Genomic DNA, 23,050 nt, shown 5'->3' with positions numbered 1-23,050 from the left:
ATAAACATCAGCACAGAATTTTTATAAGATATAAATAATTGGCTTTCAGATATCAATGAAAATACAGCAAACTGACAGAAAAATCATCACATCAATAGCAGTTTTTAGACTATTCTAAGCAATACTATGAATGTTACAACCTGAGAAACAACAAATTACTGACTCACTGTGTGCTTCATCTTAAAAAGTGATTTCACATCACTTCAAGTACTCCCAAACTAATAGATTTCATACCTTCAATAAGGTATCAGAATTACACCAAGTACAAGAGATCACAGAATCATTTAAGTTGGAAAAGACCTCCAAGATCATCGAGTCCAAGTGTTTCCAGCACTTCCAAGTCCACCACTAAGCCATATCTCTCAGTAGGACACCTCCACATCTTTTAAATCCCTTCAGGGATGATGACCCCACTTCCCTGGACAGCCTCTTCTGATGCCTGGTCACCCTTTCTGTGAAGGAGTTTTTCCTAATATTCAGTCTAAACCAAGGCCATTTCCTCTGGTCCTATTGTTATCTGGGAGAAGAGCCTGACCCCCACCTGGCTCCACCCTCCTCTCAGGGAGATGTGGAGAGCCAGAAGGTCCCCCTGAGCCTACTTTTCTCCAGGCTGAGTGCCCTAAGCTCCCTGAGCTGCTCCTCATCAGACTTGTGCTCCAGGCCCTTCATCAGCTCTATTCTCTTCTCTGGACACACTCCAGCACCTCAAGGTCTTTCTCGTAGTGAAGGGCCCAAAGTGGATATGTAGATCATAAAAGACCCCAAGAACCTCAGCCTCAGAAAGGAAAGTTGAAATAATTTATGATGTTACAGTTATGATGAGTGTGAGTTACAACATAATCGAGCCGCAACTTCTTTGTGCTTCCTAAATAGAATACTTAGAATAAGACCCCCTAAGTGAACCACCCCCAGTTACAGCCCAGCTAAGGAAGAGCAGCCATTGTCTACCACAGAACCAACTTTATAGCCATTTTTTGCCTGATAGTCCCTCACCTATGTTGGTGTAAAGGATTAGATGAAAATTCCCTTTATCCACTCTAGAGCCCCAGCACAGCACAACCAGTCCTACAGTCTCATCATGCCTCTCCAGCATATAACAAACTAGGAAATAGCCGACTCCAAGTGAAGAGGTTCCATCTCATAGCAAAAGTTATTGTAATTAGTCTCTATGTGTTTGACTTTGTGCAATTAAACTTCATTCCATTTCCATTAGTCAAGTCTACAAGGCCATATAAAATTTGTGGATGACAAAATGAGAAAGTATTGCCAGTCCTAAAGGAAGACTGCATCATAATTCAGAAAGAATTATTCCCTTAAATCCATCTAATCCTTCCTAAATTATGACCCAGTCCTCTTCCAAAATTGGTAACCCTTTCTGACTTTGTGTCAGACACAAATTTTGTAATTATACGCACTTTGTTCTTGTAACAAGGTCACTAATTGAAATACTAGACAGGATTGCTCTCCAGACCAAACCTTGAGAAGTAGCACTGGTAACTTCCTATCATTGCAGGAACTTTCCCTTCCATATAATTCACCGAAGCTTCTACTTTAGCAAGCTTTTTATCCACCTCATAGCTTTTTATTTAATCCCCATTTTCTCATTCCCCTTGAGGAACTATGCCAAAAACTTTACTTAAATTTAGACAGATTAGGTTCATTGTATTCCCCTTGTTTAAGATGTCAGCTATCTTATCAAGATATTAAATTAGTCTAATAAAACCTGTACTTGATAAGACTATATTCCATGTTATTCCATTTACCTCTGAAGCCTTGATTGTTCTTTCATTCAAAACCTAGAGATTTTGCCTATCAATGGAGTCAAACTCATGAATTCATGCATTGCTTATAACTTCCACTTTTGTGAACAAATCTTTTTGGCTATTCTCCACATTATGATATCAGTAGACGTAGTGGGACATGGCAGCAGACACGGTAATGAGACAGATTTCAGGCAGGATCAAGGCAGAGATTTAACCACAGTCCTTGGCCTCAGAGACCTGGATATTAACATGAGTGACCTCTACACAACCCCAGCACATACTGTGACAGAAGTGTGTGCTGCCTTCAACATCACCATCCATGAGTCCCAGTTGTGAGAATTTGTTTCTATGGAGATGGGTAAGAGCATAATGCTCTCACTGAACCTTGGTGTACCAGAAAGTGCAGCATTGTAGAGGTAAAAGATTCCCAGCTTCATTCATTTGGAAGAATTGCCTAAAGATGTGAAGAACAGTGAGTCTGGTGAACCTCACCACAGGCAGGATTTGTGCAGCACATCACAATCAGTGTGGAGGGTCTCACAGAATGCTGCACACACCAAGGTTTCCAGTGTCAGAATTGCACATAAATGCAATCTGTATTGCAGAAACAAACATTTTCTACTATTTACAGAGTGATCCAGTAAAGCATCCACAAATGACCACACTTCTCTTATCCAGATGTCAAAGGAATTGCCCCTACCCCTAGTACAAAACAGTAGCACACATCTGGAGTAACTGCATGGGGAACAGACCTTTCTACAAAAATAATCCTATAGCTTCTATTCATCTTCACAATGATTTGCCTGCAGACTTTCTGGAAGCTGAAGAGACACCACAGAGATATTTTTAAGATCACTCAAACAGGCATTATGATTTATTTTGATACAATTGTACATATTGCAGTTAAGTTTTATTACGTGAATTCTTTTTTAAATGAACAGGGCCCCACTTATATTGAGTTTTTGAATACCATTAATTTTTTTCTTCAGCAGTTTTCTTCTCCAGCATATTCAGCTGACACTACACACAGCCAGACATAACAGTTTCATCACCAGGGGACCCATGACTTTGCTGTAGGAAGTGCTCTATGATAAAGCAACTTGAAAGGAACAACCACTGCTAAACTTAAAATGCAATCACTTTCTGTAGATACTCTAACATCCAGAGCTATATGAGAACATCTAACCACTCTAAAACATATAATGAGTAGTTTCTATCCATGAAAAATTCTATGTGCTCAGGATAGAGATTCTTTATGAACTATGGATTGTTAAGAACAAGTCACCAAGAATAAAACAGATTTTGTCACAGCCTGCATGAGCTCAAGAGCTCTACAGGTTATTGGTATTGATTTGACATTCAAAAGAACACTACCCTAATTCTTTCAAGAGAGCCTAACTCAGCAAGAAACACAGTAAAACCACTTAAGTCAGGCTTGGAATGGTACAATAATAGCAAGGTTTGAGTTATTTCAATTCCTGTCATTGTCAGTCTGAAGCACTAAGCACAGAGAGGCAAGTGTGGAAGGAGAGAGATTTTTGAAAGACAGGAAGATTTGAGATACTTCTTGACTTCAGCCTATTCATTATTAATCGATCTTTGATACACTTAAAAGGTAAAATTGAACCAATGGCAAATTTAAAGCTGATGTGTGTTGATATCCTGGCTGAGAATCATTTGAGAAAAGATTAGAGGACACAAAGCAAGCTCAAGAGGATGAAGTAACCCTACTGATGACATGCTTAATTCATCCGAATTCCCACATGTGGAAAGGGTAATCAGAGATACCTTAGTAAGGCCAAGCTCCCTTTCTATCTATATTTTCTTTTAGTTTTTCATCACTTATATTTTTTAAAGCAGGTATCATTCCTTCTCTGAAAGTTTACTTGCAATTTGAGAACAAATATTATGAGCATAATAACTTTCATGCTGACGTTTCACATAAAACCCCCAACTTCTATCAATTAAATATGTAGAAATATTAGAAAGCTTTTAACTGCTTTCCCAGTGTACCTTTCATTTTCCATATTGGTTTGCATAAGTTGTTTTATACTGACTTGAAAACATACACAGCCAGAGAGCACTTCTAAATTAAAAGTTAATTGATTGCACTTCAGACAGGGGAAGGTAGTAGGGGAGGGGGAGAAGACAGTAATCCTACCAAGAAGCATCCTTATAGTCATTAGTTGCAGAAAGGACTGCTCCAGAGGCATGCAACACAAGCAAACCCTTCCAGTAACATAATGAGGAGTTTTGAACAGCTATCTACTCTCTAATGAGAACACTTCAACCTTTATGAACACACCAGCCACAGATCCTTTAGTCTTGCCTGACATATTGCCAGGTAGAAAAATCACACTTGGAAGTGGTGAATTGATCAAAACAAAGGCAACTGTGCCGGGGGAAGCCCAAGACTAACCCACAGAGAGAGCACCCTTTTCTTGTAAGGCCTCAGCACCTAAACAGCTCATCCTCTGATAACCACTGTCTCAGCTCTCCGAGGGAAGGAGCACCTGTACCCTTTCCAATGAGCTCACTAACATAAACAATAAACATTTTGCTACCCATTTCATGCCATAAATGTACCAAAGCAGGCAGAATACAGAATTTTGAGCACTGCAAGATGTTGAGAGCCAGGTTCACTCCGGCTCTTCTTGCTCGGCTCCCTCTCCTGGTGTACACCGGGTAGTTCAGCCCTTCAGCAATACCGAGGAGTTGGCTGGGCCTGAACTTCAAGCTTCATTTCTCATATTCTTTCATTCACTCCCCCCCATGAAATACCATTTCCCTCATTCTGAAACTCCCTTCTTTAAAAAAACAGATAAATTTTGGCAACAAGTCATAATAAAACACAAAAGGCAGTGAGTGCATAAAAATTTCTTTTGGACATTATTTTTGTCCTGGATGAATACTGTGTCCAGCTCTGGAGCCCCCAGCACAGGAACCACATGGACCTCTTGGAGCAGGCCACAAAAATACTGGAGGGCTGGAGCACCTCTCCTATGGGGAAAGGCTGAGGGTTGGGGTAGTTCAGCCTGGAGAGGAGAAGGCTCTGAGGAGACCTTATGGCAGGGTCTTGTTACAGGGCATGTAAGAAACGTTTTAGCAGGGCCTGTGGCAATAGGACCAAGGATAGTTTTTAAAAGAAGAGAGGGTAGATCTAGACTAGATGCAAGGAAGACTTTTTTACAATAAGCCTGGTGAAACAGGGGAACAAGTTACTCAGAAAAGTGATGGATGCCCCATTCCTGACAGAATTCAAGCCAGGGCTCTGAACAATCTGGTCTAATTTAAGATGTCCCTGTTCACTGCAGGGGGGGTGAACCAGATACCTTTAAAGGTCCCTTTCAACCCAAATTATGCTATGATTCTGTGTCTTTATTTGTGCTTTTTTTTCAGATTTCTTCAAGCATAAAAAAGTGGGGATTTTCTTGAGGTGAGGGGAGAAGATGGCATGGTGAAAAGATTAAATCCTTTACATTTTGAGGAGAATGCTAAGCTAGCCTAGCATGAGAAGTTGAAATATACAGTTGGACAGCAGAAGTTCCCTGAGGGTCCTTAGAGCTACCAAGATTTGGGACTGGACTGATCCTGCTGCATCCCACACTGAGGGAATAGAGAAGACAATGGTAATTAGAACAAGGATTCATAGTCTCTCTTACTCAAAATTACTAAGGGCAGCTATAGGAAATTCTGTCATCTGTCCTGTTAGCCTTTCATATTGCCTTCCTCCACTTTCAGATTTAAAAAAATCCAGAATACAAAAGGATCCATTTCAGTGTTATCCAGCAAAGACAGATATGATAAAATGATTGTTTTCCTTTTGACACAAACCACCTATTTATGGATTATCAACATTTAGCTCCAATTGCTGAATTATACTGTGTGATTTGGAGGATGGCTTTCATCAGTCCCATCTGGTCTTCAGTTTTTTCTGTCAGAGGAATCAGGAGTTACAGAAATCCTCAACAATTATCAAAAGGAACATGAGGCATGAGTTACTTAGTGGTATAAAAATAAAGGCATCTATTTCTGGGTTTGTGGTAACTCCAGAGACTATTTCCCATGGCTAAGGATCTTCATTTCCATTTCTAACTCAAGTGTGTTTTCTGTGTCAAACTTCACTTCCATCACCTCAGAGTATCAGAATTTTCTGTCCCAGTTCTCAAAGAAAGGAAATTTCCATTGTGTTCTTTCAGGGTTTGGGCTCTGGCAGGACCAGCGATAGGGGTCCATTTCCCTGCCTCAAGGAATGAGAGTTTCACTGTCAATCCCAGTGCAGTCCCACAGTTCTGGTGAGGACTCAGACCCTTTCAGAGGACTTCAGCCTCCTGAGACTGTGCAATCTGGGGCCTCTACTCCACCCTCCTACCCAGCCCTAGGTTTACTACATGAGTAGCTGCGAGAGTTCAGCATTACCATCTCTCTGTCATTCAAAGTATTCACTTAACAACCAAATGAAAAGCAGCAAACAGATGCCTGATGTTGCATTATGTGGAACTCTGTTCTCTGCCACCAGCTGTTCAGAGGGAAAAACTCTTCCTGGCACAGCACAGGTGGCACACACAAAGTGCAAATTAAAGCCACAGCTTCTCCCCAGAAGAGGTGGAAGTCCCAGCAGCACTGGCCTAGTGACCTGTGCCCCTGACCTGAGCATAGGAGAGAGAGAAGAGATGGGAGGAAAGGACAGGAACAGGGCACAGAGCAGGGATGAGCAGCTGGGTGTGCTGAAGTGGCTCTGGAGCACCCAGGCTCTAACCTGGAGACGCGTTTCCTTTCTGAGCACAGAACCTGCGTGAGTGAAATTTATTTAACCATTTGAAATCTAAGTGCTGTAGTTTTTGATTTAGCAGTATTTTAGAACCTGTAAGAGATGAGATATGTAAATTAAACTATACAGCTTCCTGTTAATATTTATTGTTCCCCTAAAGCAGCACAAGCCGTACAGAGAGCTCTGTACTCAATACCAATGAAAACCAATCAATATGCAAGCAAGGAACAGCTTCCGATTTCAGCTGTAGCAGGACAACCTCACATAACTAAGATTATGCCAGATTCATTCCAACATCAGAGATATAAGAAATTAGATTTGCTGACACAGCCCAATGGCCTGAGCCACTGTGGCAATGCAAATCACCCCAAATCCAGAGAGCCCAGGAATTACCAAGGACTGGCCCCTCTGAATCAGAGGGGCAAAGCTGCAACAATTTACTGGTGCCACTGAGGTACCATGAACTTCCTCAATTCAACTAAGAAACTGAAAATTACACACACTGAATGCAAGATTTGCCCAGTTTTTGTGTTTCTTTTTTTTTGGTGTAAATCTGGAACATTTTCTGTGTTTTCCAATATGAGCTGTTCCCTTCCGTAAGCCACCTCATTATGTAGTTATGAGACTGCCTTGTTTGCTTCTTCTCCATCTCTTTTGTATTGGAAGGGACTTAGTGTCAACACAGCTCTCAGGGAGAGAGGAAAAGGCATACTGATGCATGAAGGAAATCAAGAACAATATGTATTTTCAAAACAGAGAATGGAAAATATCTTAACAAAGGTCCCAAAAGGCAAGCTGAAACAAGCTCTTATTTGCAGAAGACAAAATACTTTACAGATGCAAAGTCCTTTCTCCTTTTATGCCATGATCAAGAATATTAATTCCTGTGGATCAGAATAGTATTTCTTCTTTAGAGAAAATAACCTGGTTCTAACAGTTTCTCCAAAATTTAGAATGGACAAATACAAGTAAACACAGGAGCATCCTTAGAATTAAAAAAGATAACTTTTGCCTCCATCTTTGTAGAAATCTAATATATTTAAATATTCCTAGTATTTTAATTTCACATACACTATCAAAAGTACAGGTCAGCATAGGACACCCTTCCTTATATTATTGAGTAATTTCTCAGGATATTCTGAATGCTTTCAGCAAAAAATAACTTGAACACATTATATCGTGAAGAAATTCTGACTTTAAAATCCTGCCATAGCCTGTAAGCACAATCACTTTGCCTCTTCATCTCTCCCAGTAGTTCTACAAAGGTCCTTCCCTGCATTTATCACAGCTGCTCCAGCAAATTACTGAGGGATGCCCTTTGAAATACCTTGCAAAAGCTTCAAGACTGAAGCACAAGATCTGCAGTTGAATCTAAGATCAGACAAATACCAGTGCAGTGCTGGGAGCTCGGGTCTGTGCATCTCCCCTAATTCAGCCACTGATCCTGGCTTGCTGAGCCAGTTGTTTTCATGCCTGTGTGGAACAGCCCCACTTTCAGGGAGGTGCAGCAGGAAAACACACATGGCAAAAGAGGATATATTTCCAACCAGAAATGGCTGGATGCACACGAAAGGGGTAAACAATTTCCCCAAGTGATCCAGCTTGTTAGGCCAGTTGCACACCTGTATTTGTGAATATCAGTGAGAAACTGGATGGATAAAGCAGGAAAATTAGCATATTCCAGCTTTTCAGATTCAGAGAGGAAAACTGTATTAAATAGCTCAAAAAGGAAGAGACAAATATATCTCCATCTCTTATGGCAGGACTGTGCCACTTATGCCAACTCTTTTGTTATAGGAACAGGGACTTTTCAGTGTCAACTGAATATGAAGTTGTTAACAGAATAGTCACACACTTATTAGGAGAGCAACATATTATTTGCCTGGTGGAACTTATGATAGAGGGAGAAGTACACTTGTGACTCATGTAAAAAAATGGCTGGTGACATCAGATTTGGAGAAAAACAGAGAAAGACCACACACTGAACACATCAAAGTATCTAAGTTTGCTGGTATCTTAGGAGCTGTCTCTATTTTCAGGGCAGATTAACCTTGTCCTCTCACTTTGCCTTCCTTTTCATACATTACCACTGCATATCAACAAGGCCAGCTCTGGCACTCACACTGAGCTGCACGAGTATCTATGTGAAATGCAAACCCGTAACAAAATAGTGATCATTATTTTTTGTCCCGCTCACTTTTAATATCATGTACAGCCAATGCAAACGCCAGAACCACTGTAAGTGGACCACAGGGGACTTCATTTTGGAGCACCAAAGCACAGCCATGAAGGGCCAAGCCCCACAGACACTGACAGAGGAACCCACAGCAGGAATGTCAGCTGTGCTCTTTGCTATTTGGTGTGGAAATGCAGGCTAAACACCACAAACACTCACCTCCTTACAAGGCAAATGCATTTTTGCAAGCCTATATTTCTCATTTATTCAGTCTTTTCTCCGAAGCAGCTTATTAGTGCTCTGTTCTCCAGTGCATGAAATCTGGCTTTTCCCCGCTTCGTATTTCCTTTAGTCATGGGCTTTTTGGAACAATTGTATGGATTTCTTATTAGCAGTGCCAATGTTTCATTTAAAACATCACTAAAGACAATTCTATTCTAAATGTGTCAAAAATCAAGCTGTACTTTTCCTGCTAATCCAGTAAGTGTATCTGAGGAGTAAATGATCACTCACTCAACTTTCTGTATAAGGTACACTTCTGGCACCAGTTCAGTGCTAACAAGGATTTTACTGATTTGTACTGACATATATTCCATTATAGACTCTACAGAGGCATTCAGAATATTTGAAATTTTTTTGGTGGGATTTTTTCCATCCTCACTTACAAATACATGAACAGAATTACATTTTTAGACAGTTCAAGTTGGTAGGCAGTAGATAAAGCTGCAGAATGATACATTTGTAGAAACTACCTACCAATAAATTTCATCCTACAAACATCTGGTACAATTTCCTACTAATTTTTATATCAGTTGCTTTACCTGTGCACAGTTTCTCTCCTTTTTCACTATTGATTTTAAGTACGGTGTACTGCACAGCTTAGGGAGAGCATTGAATTGCATAGATCAAGAATTCATTGACTTATTACTGCTAAAAGGAATGACATGACTTGGTCATTCTTTATTGTGTTCTGTACTTTTGTATCTGATGGTCAAACCTATTTTAACCCTTTCTTTGACAAGACTGGGGCAGTCACATTTCACAATAGTTACATTATATTTTCTGAGGTTCCTTGCTGCTTCTAAGCCCATCCTGACACAGCTTCTTTTACAGGAGGAATTTTAAAAATCCTTTTTCAAAATTACTATAAGAAACTCTAGTTATGCTATTCAAAAATATTTATATAGTTTACTAAAGAAATGTGTCAGAGGAAAATGTGAAAAATAGGATTTTTTTACTGGTACTGATGGCATCAGAATATCACCTTCGTACAGAGAAGCCTGATACCAGACAGCTACAGAGCTTCTGCAGGGCATGGAGAACCCTAGAGGGTTGGCCTGAGACATAAATTTGGGGTTCTATTCTTTCAAAAGTTCTCTTTTACATTTGCCAAATCACACAAACTCAAGCCTTATAAATTTATCTAGATGCTATAGACTAATCTACCTTAATAGAATCCATATCCTTTTCTTCCTCCTTTACTTTCTTAAGAAACAAATCCTTATCCCAAACAAATGAAAAGCTAAAACACATTGTAAGACCATCAGTTTCTCCGTAACAAGTGCCAGTGATTGATAGGAGAAAAAGTTACCCAAGGTTTTTTCAAGCACCTCTTTAGAAGAATTCTTATTCTAACTTAAGGGCAAATTCATTTCTTGAATAAAGCAGTGCCAATGTCATTAACCTCATAGAATTGCAAGTCTTGGCAAAAAGAAAACCACCTTTCCTACTACTTCTTTGAATGTAATTATTCATGATTAAAGAAAGCCAAATTAGTAGGAAATGTGAACTCAGTTCCATAAAGCAATTTCAGAGATACGAGCACCTGCACCTTCACTGCAGAGAACTGTAAAAGAGAACCCTTTACTGCCTGCTCACAATTTAGAGTTCCTGTGCACAGGTTCAGGAAGAAGAAATGAAATGTTAATTATGTTTCTTTTGACCAAACCCTCCTCTAATATACCTGTTTCTGGGAATACCATATCCATAGGTGGTTGGAGTGTTCTTGGGTTAAGATGCTTTATTTCAGATGTGAAAAGATTTAAGTCAGGCATTACTTAATTCTTTCTTTTTTAATTTTTTTCTGAGTATTTTTTGGAATTTAAAACTTCTCTTAAGGAAAGTTCATTAGCTATGTAAGAACATCAGGCATACTTTTCCTTCTACAATCCTGTTCACCTCACTGTGCTATTTCCTGCAAATTGCAAAGAAATTGAGTCATTCTAAAAATGGCACTACCAAACTCACTCCCTGCATTTCAATGTCAACATACATTAAAGTTTTCAGGGTTATTTTTCCTCCTCCTTTCTACTGGTTTACTGTCTGATTTCCCTTCCTTTCTGATAGAGGCCAGCCCTTTCTGCAGTTGTTTAGTTGTCTATCTTGTACACATAAACAACAGTTAGAGGTAAAGACACAAATGTTTTAACCTTTCTGCATATGCAAGTAATCCTTTCTCCAAAGAGACCCTGCTCTTTTCATATATCTTAAACAAGTTCTTTTTTCAGTGCCATGCTTTACCTTGAAGGTTCATAACTTTTATCTTGCAAAGAAATCTCGCATTGTTTCCATTGGGGTTTACAGTATTAAATTCCAAACAACTATTAGTCCTGCAGCTGGCACTGAAGTTGGTCACTTATGCAAGTCCAAGGGCTCAGTGCTGGGGTCACACTGCTACCAACAAACACCACTACTGGGAGGAATGCAGAGAAACTGAAAACAGGAAGGAATCAAATACCAGCTTCCAGCAGTACAGAGGGGTGTGGACTTACCGGAGCCTTAAAAAAAAAAAAAATTATTTGTGATGAGTCTTAACACATCTGCAGAAAAGTCTGGGTAGGACAGGAGAAAGAAGAAGGGCTAGTTTTGTACATTTTGTTCTTCACTTTTTCTATAAAATAAGCAGAACAAAGAAATGACACCACAGCGAAGTTGCATCACTCGACATAATGCAGTCCTTGACTCTGCAGGCACCAGGATCCAGAGAGGCAGACCTCGTGTACCAGGGTTAGTCATGGACAACCAGCAACGTGGCTGAAGCTCTGCTGAGGTAAAGATACCAAAGCCTGGAAAAGCTCAGGGGATGATGCAACAAATGGAATCACTGCTTTGGATTTTTGTTTATTTGAATTACAGATGCCTAAGGGGGAGAAAGAAGCAAGCCAAAAAGTCTGCTCTGTACTTCATGAATGTTTTCAGCAGAATTACTGTTTCACTTTCCCTTCTCTTCTTGTGTAAACCAAGAGGTATTTAGGAAAAACCTTTTTAAATGGGCTGAATTTCTTTCTCCTGCTGCTGAAACAGCTACTAGCCTAACACAAGCTTAGCTTTTAATTTTGACAAACAAGGTACGCAAATCATGATTTTCATGTCTGTCTTGCTGCATTAAAAGCCTCACATATCATTATGATTGCACATTTTGAGAAGTTTTCTTACTATAAACATCTCCTAGTTTAGCATAAGCAGTCATTAGAGGAAACAGTAAAAGTGCTCAGTAGAGCAGGAGGAAAGTGAACGTGAAAAGATCAACAGAAGTAATGTGGATTGGCAAAACCATAAAGCTCAGTGAAAAGAAGGGGGTAAACTGCAAGCACAACGAGAGCTGAGCTAAAGAGGGGTACTGAGATATCTTCTCAGACTCTCTTGGGTCCCCTGGAGACAAAGGTTTGTTTGGGGACAGAACTCAACCACTTTCCCCAAGATCTAAACAGGCAACAGAAGAGCACACAGATTTCACATTAGGGGGCAGAGAAGTAACTGGTCACATCTTCCCTTCTCAGCTGAGGTACTGAGGCCACCATGAGGACACATTGTTCCCAAACATCTGAACTACCTCAGGACTTCCCCAAGAACTCAGTGAACTTGTGAGTGGAATTGTGTCTTTTCTTTGAGAGGATACGACAAAATATCCACAAGAAAGTTTTAGGGATAGTATCTCCCTCCTGAATGGCTTTTGATGCAAGATACAACCATAGCCTGAAGTACAACTAGGCAGATGTGGCCTTATTCTGAGGTTTATGCCCCTCCTTCATACCCAATTATTTCATATTCCAGACAGTTCCCCCTGTACTCTGATCACATCATTCATCGTAGGGACCCCATAGCTAACAAAATATCCTTTTCTTCCAGAGGAACAAAACAATCCTGAAAGGTCAATAGAAGTAACAGCATGAATCTTAATAGCAGGCAATTACATCTGCTGCAGTATCAACAAGGTACTCAGAAAACAGCATCAGAAGTTGCTTGATCAATGACTGGAGCAGAAGGATAAAGGAGCTCATCAGTGACAGCTGAGGTAATTGACAGCTCTAGCAAATGCCTTGGCTGCAGGTGCCTGAAGTTCATCACTACTGATAGCAGGTTCCCACCCGCAGGCCTCCCTCGCAGAATCCCAGCAGAGCGACTGGGTAGCCACAGAGATTTCTGCTCAGAGCTCTGCTGGGACATCGATGCCTGGGGGTTAGGATTTAATGGTGTGGTGCATGTTGCAGATTTGGACTGGTAATTTTAACTGCACCCCTTTTTTTTAAGTTTTTGTTAAAATCTTTTCTTAAAGTCTACTCTCTTTGAGTTAACTTCAAGAAGTTATCACAAGATATCAGACTACTGCAGATAACCATTTTAAATGGCTGAGTGTGACTGGAGCCATCAAGAGAAACATGAGACACCAGCTTTTACAGTCACAGCTGCTTCTCCCTGTGTTGTACTGCAGCAAAACTCCCATTTGCATCATCCACGTAGAGATGCATTTAAATGCCTTATGCAGAAATCGAGAAATGTTATCCCACCTCCTTTGCAAACTTTTCTTCTGCATACAGTAATTCAGCTAAAAATTTTTTTGCACATAAAATCATTCTGGTCTTAAGCATCTCTCACAAAAGAGCCATCCCGCAGTAAGGGCCAACATGTTGACAGGAATTCCCTAAAGAATAATGGATTGCAGAATCAAGGTCTAACTTCTGCATTCCAATTCCAACAGAAATTCCAATTTCTAGAGGAAAAGGTATCTCTGAAAGCAACATACAGACATTTTTCACTTCTGAATTTCTGCCTCTCTGTTCCTCTACTTTCATGCAGATAAATGAAGTTGTCCTTGTTATCTAATTAGCCAAGAAATTTTTGCAATATCTTACAGTTACCTAATTTCCTTTAATACATAATTTTTCCTCTTTGTTGGATATATCAATTTAGACATATGAAGTCTCCATCACTCAGATTTCCTGTTTAATATACATGAAATATCAGTAATAACTGGGTATCATCTCACATACTGTCCAGGTCTTTTTTGAAAATAAATGAATGGCAAACTGTTGAATCTCACTAAAGCGAGATTTTGCAATTTTTATTAGCACATGCAAATAACTATAATCACTTATGCCACAAAAAATATTAGTAAAAATTATTTTCGGAAGTCACATAAAATACTTTTTTTTAATAAACCATGAAATTATATACAGGAATATCGCAATCAACTATATTCATAATTACATTTAATACAACTGAGAATGAAGTTTTCCTGAAACCCACCTGTCTGTTGATTCAAATGGTGCCTTTAACACACTGCAATAAATCTGCAGCTTGCCTAATGCTAAGCAAAAATATGCAATAGATGAATGGTCCAATGCAGCAATCATGAGACATAATTGCAGTAAAATAATAAACAGCCACAGATTGAATGATGTTTATAGTTTGATGACAATGTCAACTGTCAACAGTCAAACAGTCAAATACTTTTTCTCCTGAATAAAATTTAGGGAAATGAATAATACTTAAAACCTCATCCAGGTGACATTCATGAAATATTTTCCTCATTGTTCAGCAATAATTTACTTTTTTTATTGTATTCAAGCAAGTCGCAGTGTTGCCAGGACATTTATGTGGTAACATTTACCTTCGTGTACACTTGTCAAAAACATGATTTCTCCACAAAATAGAACATTGTAAATTGGATAGAATATTTCTTGAGGGCAAGGAAAATAATGTTGTTTACTGCTATTTTTTCTAGTTTTGTACATATAATAAGACTCTGAAATTAGCTCCTCAGGATGGTTAATGAAGTCAAGTAAGCCCATTCATTGTACTGTACAGCAGAAGCAATAACTTGTTTTAATTCCATGTTAATATAATTTTTTCAAAATAGACCAATTCCTCTCCATTCTGGGGCAAATTATGTACTCTATGCACATACTGAGCATGCCTTGATAACCATAGATTCCATTACAAGTTTAATAATTGACTGTTCAATAGAGCATTGATGCATTTTTGTCTGGAACCAATTCACCTTTGTCTGTGTATCAAGAAGAAAGTACAGTGAATTACAGATACGGTCTTGAAATGTAAAGGCCATGTGCTTTATTCATCTCAGGTTTTTTAAACTACATATTCATGACAGGCATTGCTTGGAAATTAATATCCTAACTTGGATATGCTAGTATATATACAATATGATTTATTAGAGCAATGATTCATTGAAAAGCACCTTGAACCTATCAAGGAAACAGCCCCTTCTGTAACAGGTTTGACCTCGAAAACAAATCACTCACTGCTGTATCTGCAAAGGTGTGTGTGACGTGTCACACTAACAAACAAAAACTGTGGTTACAGTATTTAAAATATCAAGTTTAAAAAATCCACCAAAACTGTTGCTGTTACTCAGACACACCAATATCTATGTGGCACAACAGTAAGCACAAGAAGGTCCCCATTGTTCATGCAGAGCTATAATCCCATCACTGCCAATTTAGGAAGAAAAGGTCTTCTGAACAGGGGGCTTAGTCTTAAATGTAGGATGTTCCATCTCACAAAAAAATAAGCATCCCCATCACCTCTGTCCTCGCCTAACAATTCTAACCAAGGTCAACCAGCATGCGTGGTTTCATGCACAAACTCACTGATCTAGGTCTCACAACTCCATGGAATTCAGCCCAGAATGAAAAATAAGACTGAAGAAAACAATCTCTAAAATTTTCAATAAATGGCACTTAAGGAGAAACAGCAGTAATTTTTTCTCCATTGGGAAAAATTCTCTGTTAGCTGTACAGTAACCAAACTACTTTTCCATCTTTGGAAGCTGCATGTCTAAATTCGTTGTATATTACATCATTCAAGCCAGCACCTTCAAGAGCAATAAATTCACACACAAATTATCTTTGTCACTTTGCCACAAGTTGCTGAATTTCCTCCACCTATAACCAATGCCTAATCCCTCACAAGTAAAGCAGCAATGCCCTGAAGTAAAGCATCTGTTACTTAGACTGATTTGTAAAATCACAAATGTAGATTTGTCACCAACCAAATCTGGTGAAGGGTTGCTTCAATCTAATAATCTTAACCTGTTACACTACCTTGTAACATATACAGGCTGACATAAATCTTGTCATGGTAAATAACTGATAATGTTCAATTCAACATTTTAAGAGATTTCAGACACAGACTCGGGTATTACTTCACCATTCTTGTTATTAGGAAGTGTTTATCTTCAAAGTACTACAAAGCAGAAAACCATTTCAAACATCTCTTTGCAATCTTACCTTAATTTTTGCCATCTTCACAGCCATTCCTCCAAAATACTTGGGTTTCACCTCTAAATGTGTTCACTTCAAACCATAACAGACTTTTCCCCATACTTTGCAGTTATTTGTTTTCTCTCGAAGGGTTTAAGAAATCCTTTAGAACACAAAGTACCCCAAACATTTTTATCCACCAATACATAGCTATGTTTTGAGAAGTATTTATCAAATTAGGTTGCAGTTTTGCTGCAGCTAAGATAGACCCCACTACAGTGATCACTCTCCAGAGATCCCAGATGAGTGCACTGTTCCCAAAGCCCCATTCTGAGGGATGCACTATCACAGCAGTCACTCACTCACACAAACTCAGGGTATCCCCAACATTTGTTCTACTTGAGGAGTAGCTGTAGACACCCCCTGTACTGACCCTTCATTGCTGCTATCAGCCCCAAAAGAGAGAGTGTTCAGCTAAACAAGTGCTTTTTTCACCCACCTGTGGTTGTTGATGAACAACAGAACTTCTTCACATCTAGAGAATTTCAAGTCATGTCAGCTGCAAGCTATTAGCTCAGCTCTAGAGGTGGGGCCACTGCAAGTACCCCATTATCCATTAGGTCTGGAGGAAAAACAAAATAAAACACTGAAAAGACCTAAACTAGGATTTTTAGGAATCTACATTCATTGTTTTCTAACACATTTGAGATACCTAAGTTTAATTTCCCTGCAGACTGTGGGTTTGACTACAGAGCTATCCAAGTGTTAAACAGCTTCATTGTTGATTGGATGCTTGTCTGTGATTTTATTTTATCTTTTGGGGGTGGGGCCCCCAACAGGAAAGGTCAATTTAGTGATTTTCTGAAGAAAACAATAACTTACAAGATGTGAACTCAATTCACAGTCCAGTTGAAGTGTTGGGAATCTCCCCAGAGGTCTCTCCCCATCTTTAATGTGGTTCTGCTGTATTTAGGAATATATCCACTCTTTCACACCCTTCTTTGCTGAGAATACCTTTGATAAGTACCATTGATTCCCAGACATTTATTTAATTCATGTTTATTTAACAAGATGTGCTCTTTACCTACTTGTATGGTGTTACAGCCCTGATATGCTGCACACTCACACCTCCACTTCTGGTTTTGTTGGGACTGTGATTACAGACACATGGGCAACAAAGACAGTGGACACTGAAGATCTTAATTGCATAGCCTCTTTTTCCTTGTATTTTCTCTTCAGGACAACTAATAATCATTTATAACACAGACAGCTGGGTTTTTTTCTGTTCCCACATAACTGTTATGTTGTCACTGCATTCAGTAAAACACACCCAGAGAAAATGTTTTCAACTGACGAGTTCAGGAGATAATTCTAGTTCTGCATTAGCTGGAAAATTACTAACATTTCACAGCATGAGGGATGCTGTTTCCTAAGTGGATACTTCACCTTTTAAAGGGCTTATTACAAGCTTGGCTGTATGCTGCACCATCACATACAGATTTTGTCTTTCATCAACAACAATGGCAAGCACCAACACTGCTCTACAGCTCTAGAGACACTTCAGCTGCTGATGGCCTCGAAGTAGTGAAAATAACCAGCAGTTTCTCATTCCTGAGTTACTTTGTGTTTTTCATAGCTGGCTCTCTTGGTTGTCTGGATGCTGTCTAAATAAGTCAAATGCCCCATCCAGGACTAAAATAAAAATGCACTCAAAAATACATGAGAAAGGAAGATTTTAATGAAAACATTCATATCTTTAATGAAAAATAGACCAAGCTCTACTTACCATTTCTGTCTCTGTTTTAAATATGCATATATTGTCAGCTGTTAGCACATCACAGCCAGCTACGCTATTTTGCAATAATAACTAACAAGGACAGTTACACAAGATTTCAAGGAAAAAATCTTGACACAGTAGTTATGAAAAGGAAAAAACCAAGCAAAAACAAACAAACAAAAAAAAAACCGTAACAAAAAACCCAACAACCAAAAAAAACCCTTAGGTCTGCTTTTCCCAGAGCTTCATATAAAATATTTTTCTCTGCAAGGGTTTATTTTACCAGTGATCTCTGCAGGAAGAACAGAGCTCCCGATAAAGTCAGGCACTGCTGCTGGATTCTGAATTGCCTGTGTATGGACAAACCAATTAGTGACTAGCAATAAGTCATCAGGTGCAATTGAAAGGAATATGCAATCTGGCCTTCCTTTCTCAAGAGGCACTTATCCTCTCATCTATTGCTGCTATAACTTGAAACTCCTCTACAGTTGCCATCTGGCATGCAAGCGTGGAGCTGGGCCTCAGTGAGGAACAATAAAGATGGATGAAAGCCTTGATGCTTTGCACTGCACAATACGGCTTTGTAAAAGATCCTTTATATTAAATGATACTGAAATCAAGATTTTAAGCATTATATTTATGCCTCATTGTATCATGTCAAAGTTTATATAAAACAGATTAAATAATCTTCTAGCCAAGTCACTAAAAACTAGACTAGTGAGGGATGAGAGAAAGAAATCTTCTAGCTGACAAACATAACAGAAACCATCGTCAAAAAATGGGTAAAATGTGACATTTACAGCACATTTAATTTTTATTCTCTAAAATACAATATCGCATGTCCTAAAAAAGTGTACAAGTATGAACAAAAAAATATTTTGGTTTTGTTTTAAATTAAAACCATGTTGTGCCTCAACAGTCCTTGAAGAGGATGGCAGTGTCAGGTACTCAGGGAAGGCAGGCATCTGCCTGGCACTGAGGGACTGCAGCTGACCTCATTCCATGGCCTGGTGAAATTGCCCCGCTTGCAAAGAGCCAGAGTACCGGCACTGTGTGGGCACAGAGGGAATTCCCTTGAGGGAAGAGTGACCCTGCAATGCCTCCCCAAAGCACAAACCCCACACTCCACTGACCACTTTGTTTGTCCACAAAAATCCCACTGTACTAACTGTAAGATCAGTTATAGGAAGGGAAAAATTCTCTCAATTTCCTCCTGACAATTCTAGGAGAGGAAAAGGAGGTTACATGGAGAAAAAAAACCTGTAAGTATGGTTTGCTATCAGAAAATAGCAACAAACTTGATTATTTCAGCACACCTGTGTGGCTGTGGCAGCAGAATCAAAGGCTGGAGTACCTCCATTTCTTAGAGTGGGGAAATGTTGTGCCTTTACAGTAATTCCTCTCAGAAAAGCAATCATGAAATCCACATATTATACCCAGCTTTTCTACGTTACACAATTCAGCGTTCTGGACAAGCTATTCTAAAAATTACAGAGCTCCCAAAAAATGACAGCTGTTTCCCAACAAACCTTCAAGGTTTGAAATTAGTCTTTGTTCTGCATTGAAAGAACACAAACTCTTCTCCATATCTTTTCAGAAGGGAAATGTGTCAGATATTCAATTTTATCAAAACCCATTTGCTTTCCAGTCCTAGACTCATCTCCTTTCTCTCTGCCCTATCTGTGCAAGAGATCAGCAGCACTAAGCAGTCAGAATGTTATCAGAACAAGTATGCCACCATGATACACTTCAATATTGACTAGTGCCACACTTGAACTAAAAGCAATTTACTTACAACCATCAGCACAGGACACGTGGAGATCCAGCAAGTACCAGTGTTGGACAACATCACAGAGAGAAGTTTTAACTCTGCTGGGCTACCCATGTTCCACAGCGGGGAAGTTACAGCACCTTTGCTGTACAGAAGTATATTACTGTAGCAGTACTTTTTTGTCTTGGTCCTTTCTGAATTAGAACAGAGCCATACCAAAACAACAGGAATGGTTTCCTTTTGATAATGGTATTACTCCCACTTTCAGCTCAGCAGAACTATTAAATCTCAAACTTCCAATGATATAGAGGCTTTAGGTATAGGGAAGCTGACATTTGACAAAAATGGTGCTGTGGTTCCCAGTACAATTGTTAAAAATACCTGCAGGTAAAATTCTGTGGGTTACAGAAGAACACAGCACCACGCTAACATTCACCAACAAAGATCCCAAATAATGCACAAACCAAAAGCAAGGTGCCAAATACTTCCATTAAATCCACTTGAAAAAACAATGTCAAATTTCTTATATTAAAAAATTGATTTTTAAATGATCTTACAAAATTTCCCTTGAACTGGTTATATGCTGTTGTTGTTGCCTCCAGGTACAGACCTGCATTTTTTTTTTTTTTTATTGTGATTAAAAAACCAAACAAATGTAAGATTTTATCAACCAGTAATACAACTTACTGTGCTGGAAACATAATATGGAATGTCATTGGAAACATTATAGAAACAAAACAAGCTATTTTAGCTTCACTAAAATTCAAAATACAAGCAAGTAAAGGCAAGGACAAAAACAATTGATACATATTGGCACAACTTTACAAACAGTGGAGCATTAAGGAGAGGGAGGAAAAAAAAGAATCCAAAGCAATTTAAATGCACATCTGAGTGACTCTCTACAAACAGAAAGAAATGAACCAAACATTTCATTCTGTTTACCTGTGACCAAAAAAAAAAAAAAGACTGTTTTGATGCTCATGGAACCTAAAACAAGTGAAAAATTTTGTTTATCTCCCTTTCTCTACTTGTATTTTATCTTCTAGATAAGTCTTCCTTGCAGCCAAGTTAAAAAGTTTTATGATTGTTTTTGAGCCTTTTTAAGTTGGTTTGGGTTTTTTTCTTAGCTTTCAGACAAAGCTTTGTATTCTGCCCTGTCTCTACCTCAGCTCATTTATCTTCTGTGGCTTCAGAGGAATCAGCACACCGGAGCCTGCTTTGCTTTGTTTCTGCACTGCAGTTGAGCCTTTTGATTCCTACTGCTTGCCTCAGTAATAATGCATTTGCTAATGTTTGCCTTTAATTCTAACAGCAATCAACCAACTGAATGATTTTCATTTGTAGAAAGTCAACACTTTCTTGCCCACCCGTATTTGTGATATTCGATGCAATGTTCTAACTAACTGTAACTGCAGCACTTAAGTAATTTAAAGATAAAAGCTTGTGTATTTACTTCACAGATGAAGCTGTGTGAATGATCACCAACACTTCAAGCTAAAGCTCTCCAACTCTTGTTATGGAGGGGAAAGGTTAATGAACACTTCTCTCATGTTTCTCTTCTCCATCTCATCCCAATAGAATTTTCTTCAGATCTGAACTACACATCAGAACAGAGTAGATGCCAAGAACTAAAAGATTATGCTGACATGCCAAGCCGCTGTTTTGGCAGATTTTACAATTATGAGGCCTAATTCTACAGCCTCAGTGTGCATAACTTACATAAGACCCTGGGAGTTTTGCATCTCAAGAACTGCATCAAATGCCAAATTTTCTTACAAAAACTGATTCACAACATCTGGAACAACTTTGGCTTGGAATTCTATACTCATAGTTTCACACCTTGGCACGCATATTCTGATTTATGTTTTACTTAATACTAACATATAAGGAACAGAGTTACATGTTGCTCCAAATTCCCACTGACACTAGGCCACAAACCCATGAAAATAATACTGTGATAAAGAGAAGAACCTAGTCCAGTGATTACCATTATCTTTAGGTAACTGTCAGAACAATACATGATTCTGTAGTGGTAACTTTGTCTTCATTTGGTTGCTGGAAGACAAGTTTTAATTAGATCATCTTTCATAATCATTGTGGAACTTTCTGTGGTCGTTTGTTCTTCCCTTGCAGAGGGGCATCTCAGTGCTTCAGCTCTTGTGCACTTTCTTGTCTGATACTCATCTCTTTCCATATCATCCCTTTTACATCACTGCACTTCAGACATGCTTTGCAATGTCACCCACTTCAAGAGGGCTCAGTGGAGAACACAGCTTAGGATCACACCCACTGTTCTTATTTGTTACCATCAGCAAATTATTCTCAGTTCTAAAGCATTTTATTTATTAAACAGTTTCTTAAAAACTGATGTGAAGTGAAAACCTTATGTTTAAAGACAGGAAGCCAGAAATGCTTATTACTACAACTGTGATTCAGTTTACAACAAAACTGGTGAAGGACAGAACTTCAGCCAGCACAGAACAGTTCCCACTGAGATCAGTGAAGCCACATCAATTTGTGCCTACTCAGCAGTTCATCCCTAGCTTTCAAACCTGATGCATGAGATTTAACCTTTGGATTGGTTGTCTTTCTGTAAATGAAGGACAGTGTTTCCTTTTATAGGGAATCTTATATATTGACAAAACACATAACAGTAATTCAAACTCTAGAAAGAGCACGTTTTGATCCTAGCTACTACTTTTCAGAAAAAAACTTTATATGTTTAGTAAGCCTGGTCAGCCAAAATAAGCGGTCCATTATGCACAAAATGTCAGTGTCATACAGTTTTTTAAAAGGGAGTTGGGGAATTATTGTTTCTACAAAGTTCTAGATCCTTTTGTAAGAATGATTATTTATACAGACACATTAGTTCATTTCAAAAATTGCCAGTCTGGCTTTTCATCATTATATAATCCCATAGCTTTTAAAAGTTGAGCACCTACAATCTGGACCACTTTATGTATAGGAAATTGCTTGTGTAGTCTTCATCCAACATTTTCCCTGTTTTAAACAATGACAAAAGTCACTCTGCCACTAACAATAATAGTTCCCTAATATCTCAAATTGCAAGTTGTAGTCTATGAAAAATAAAACTTCATGTGAACAGAGCAGGACCAAAGACAAGCATGGAAATGTCATGGAGAAATACACAGCCACACACAGGCAAACTATTTCAGCACTGTCCACACTGCCACTTTAATCCTTCTGAAGTTAAACCTCAAAAATGCATACTCTGCTCCCAGTCTGAAGCCAAAGCCCCACTGCCAAAACCATCTCTTGGCCAGCTTTCA

This window comes from Coloeus monedula (genome assembly GCF_965178545.1).
Source record: "Coloeus monedula genome assembly, chromosome: 10".
In the NCBI taxonomy this organism is placed as follows: domain Eukaryota; kingdom Metazoa; phylum Chordata; class Aves; order Passeriformes; family Corvidae; genus Coloeus; species Coloeus monedula.
This window is presented reverse-complemented; position numbering follows the sequence as displayed.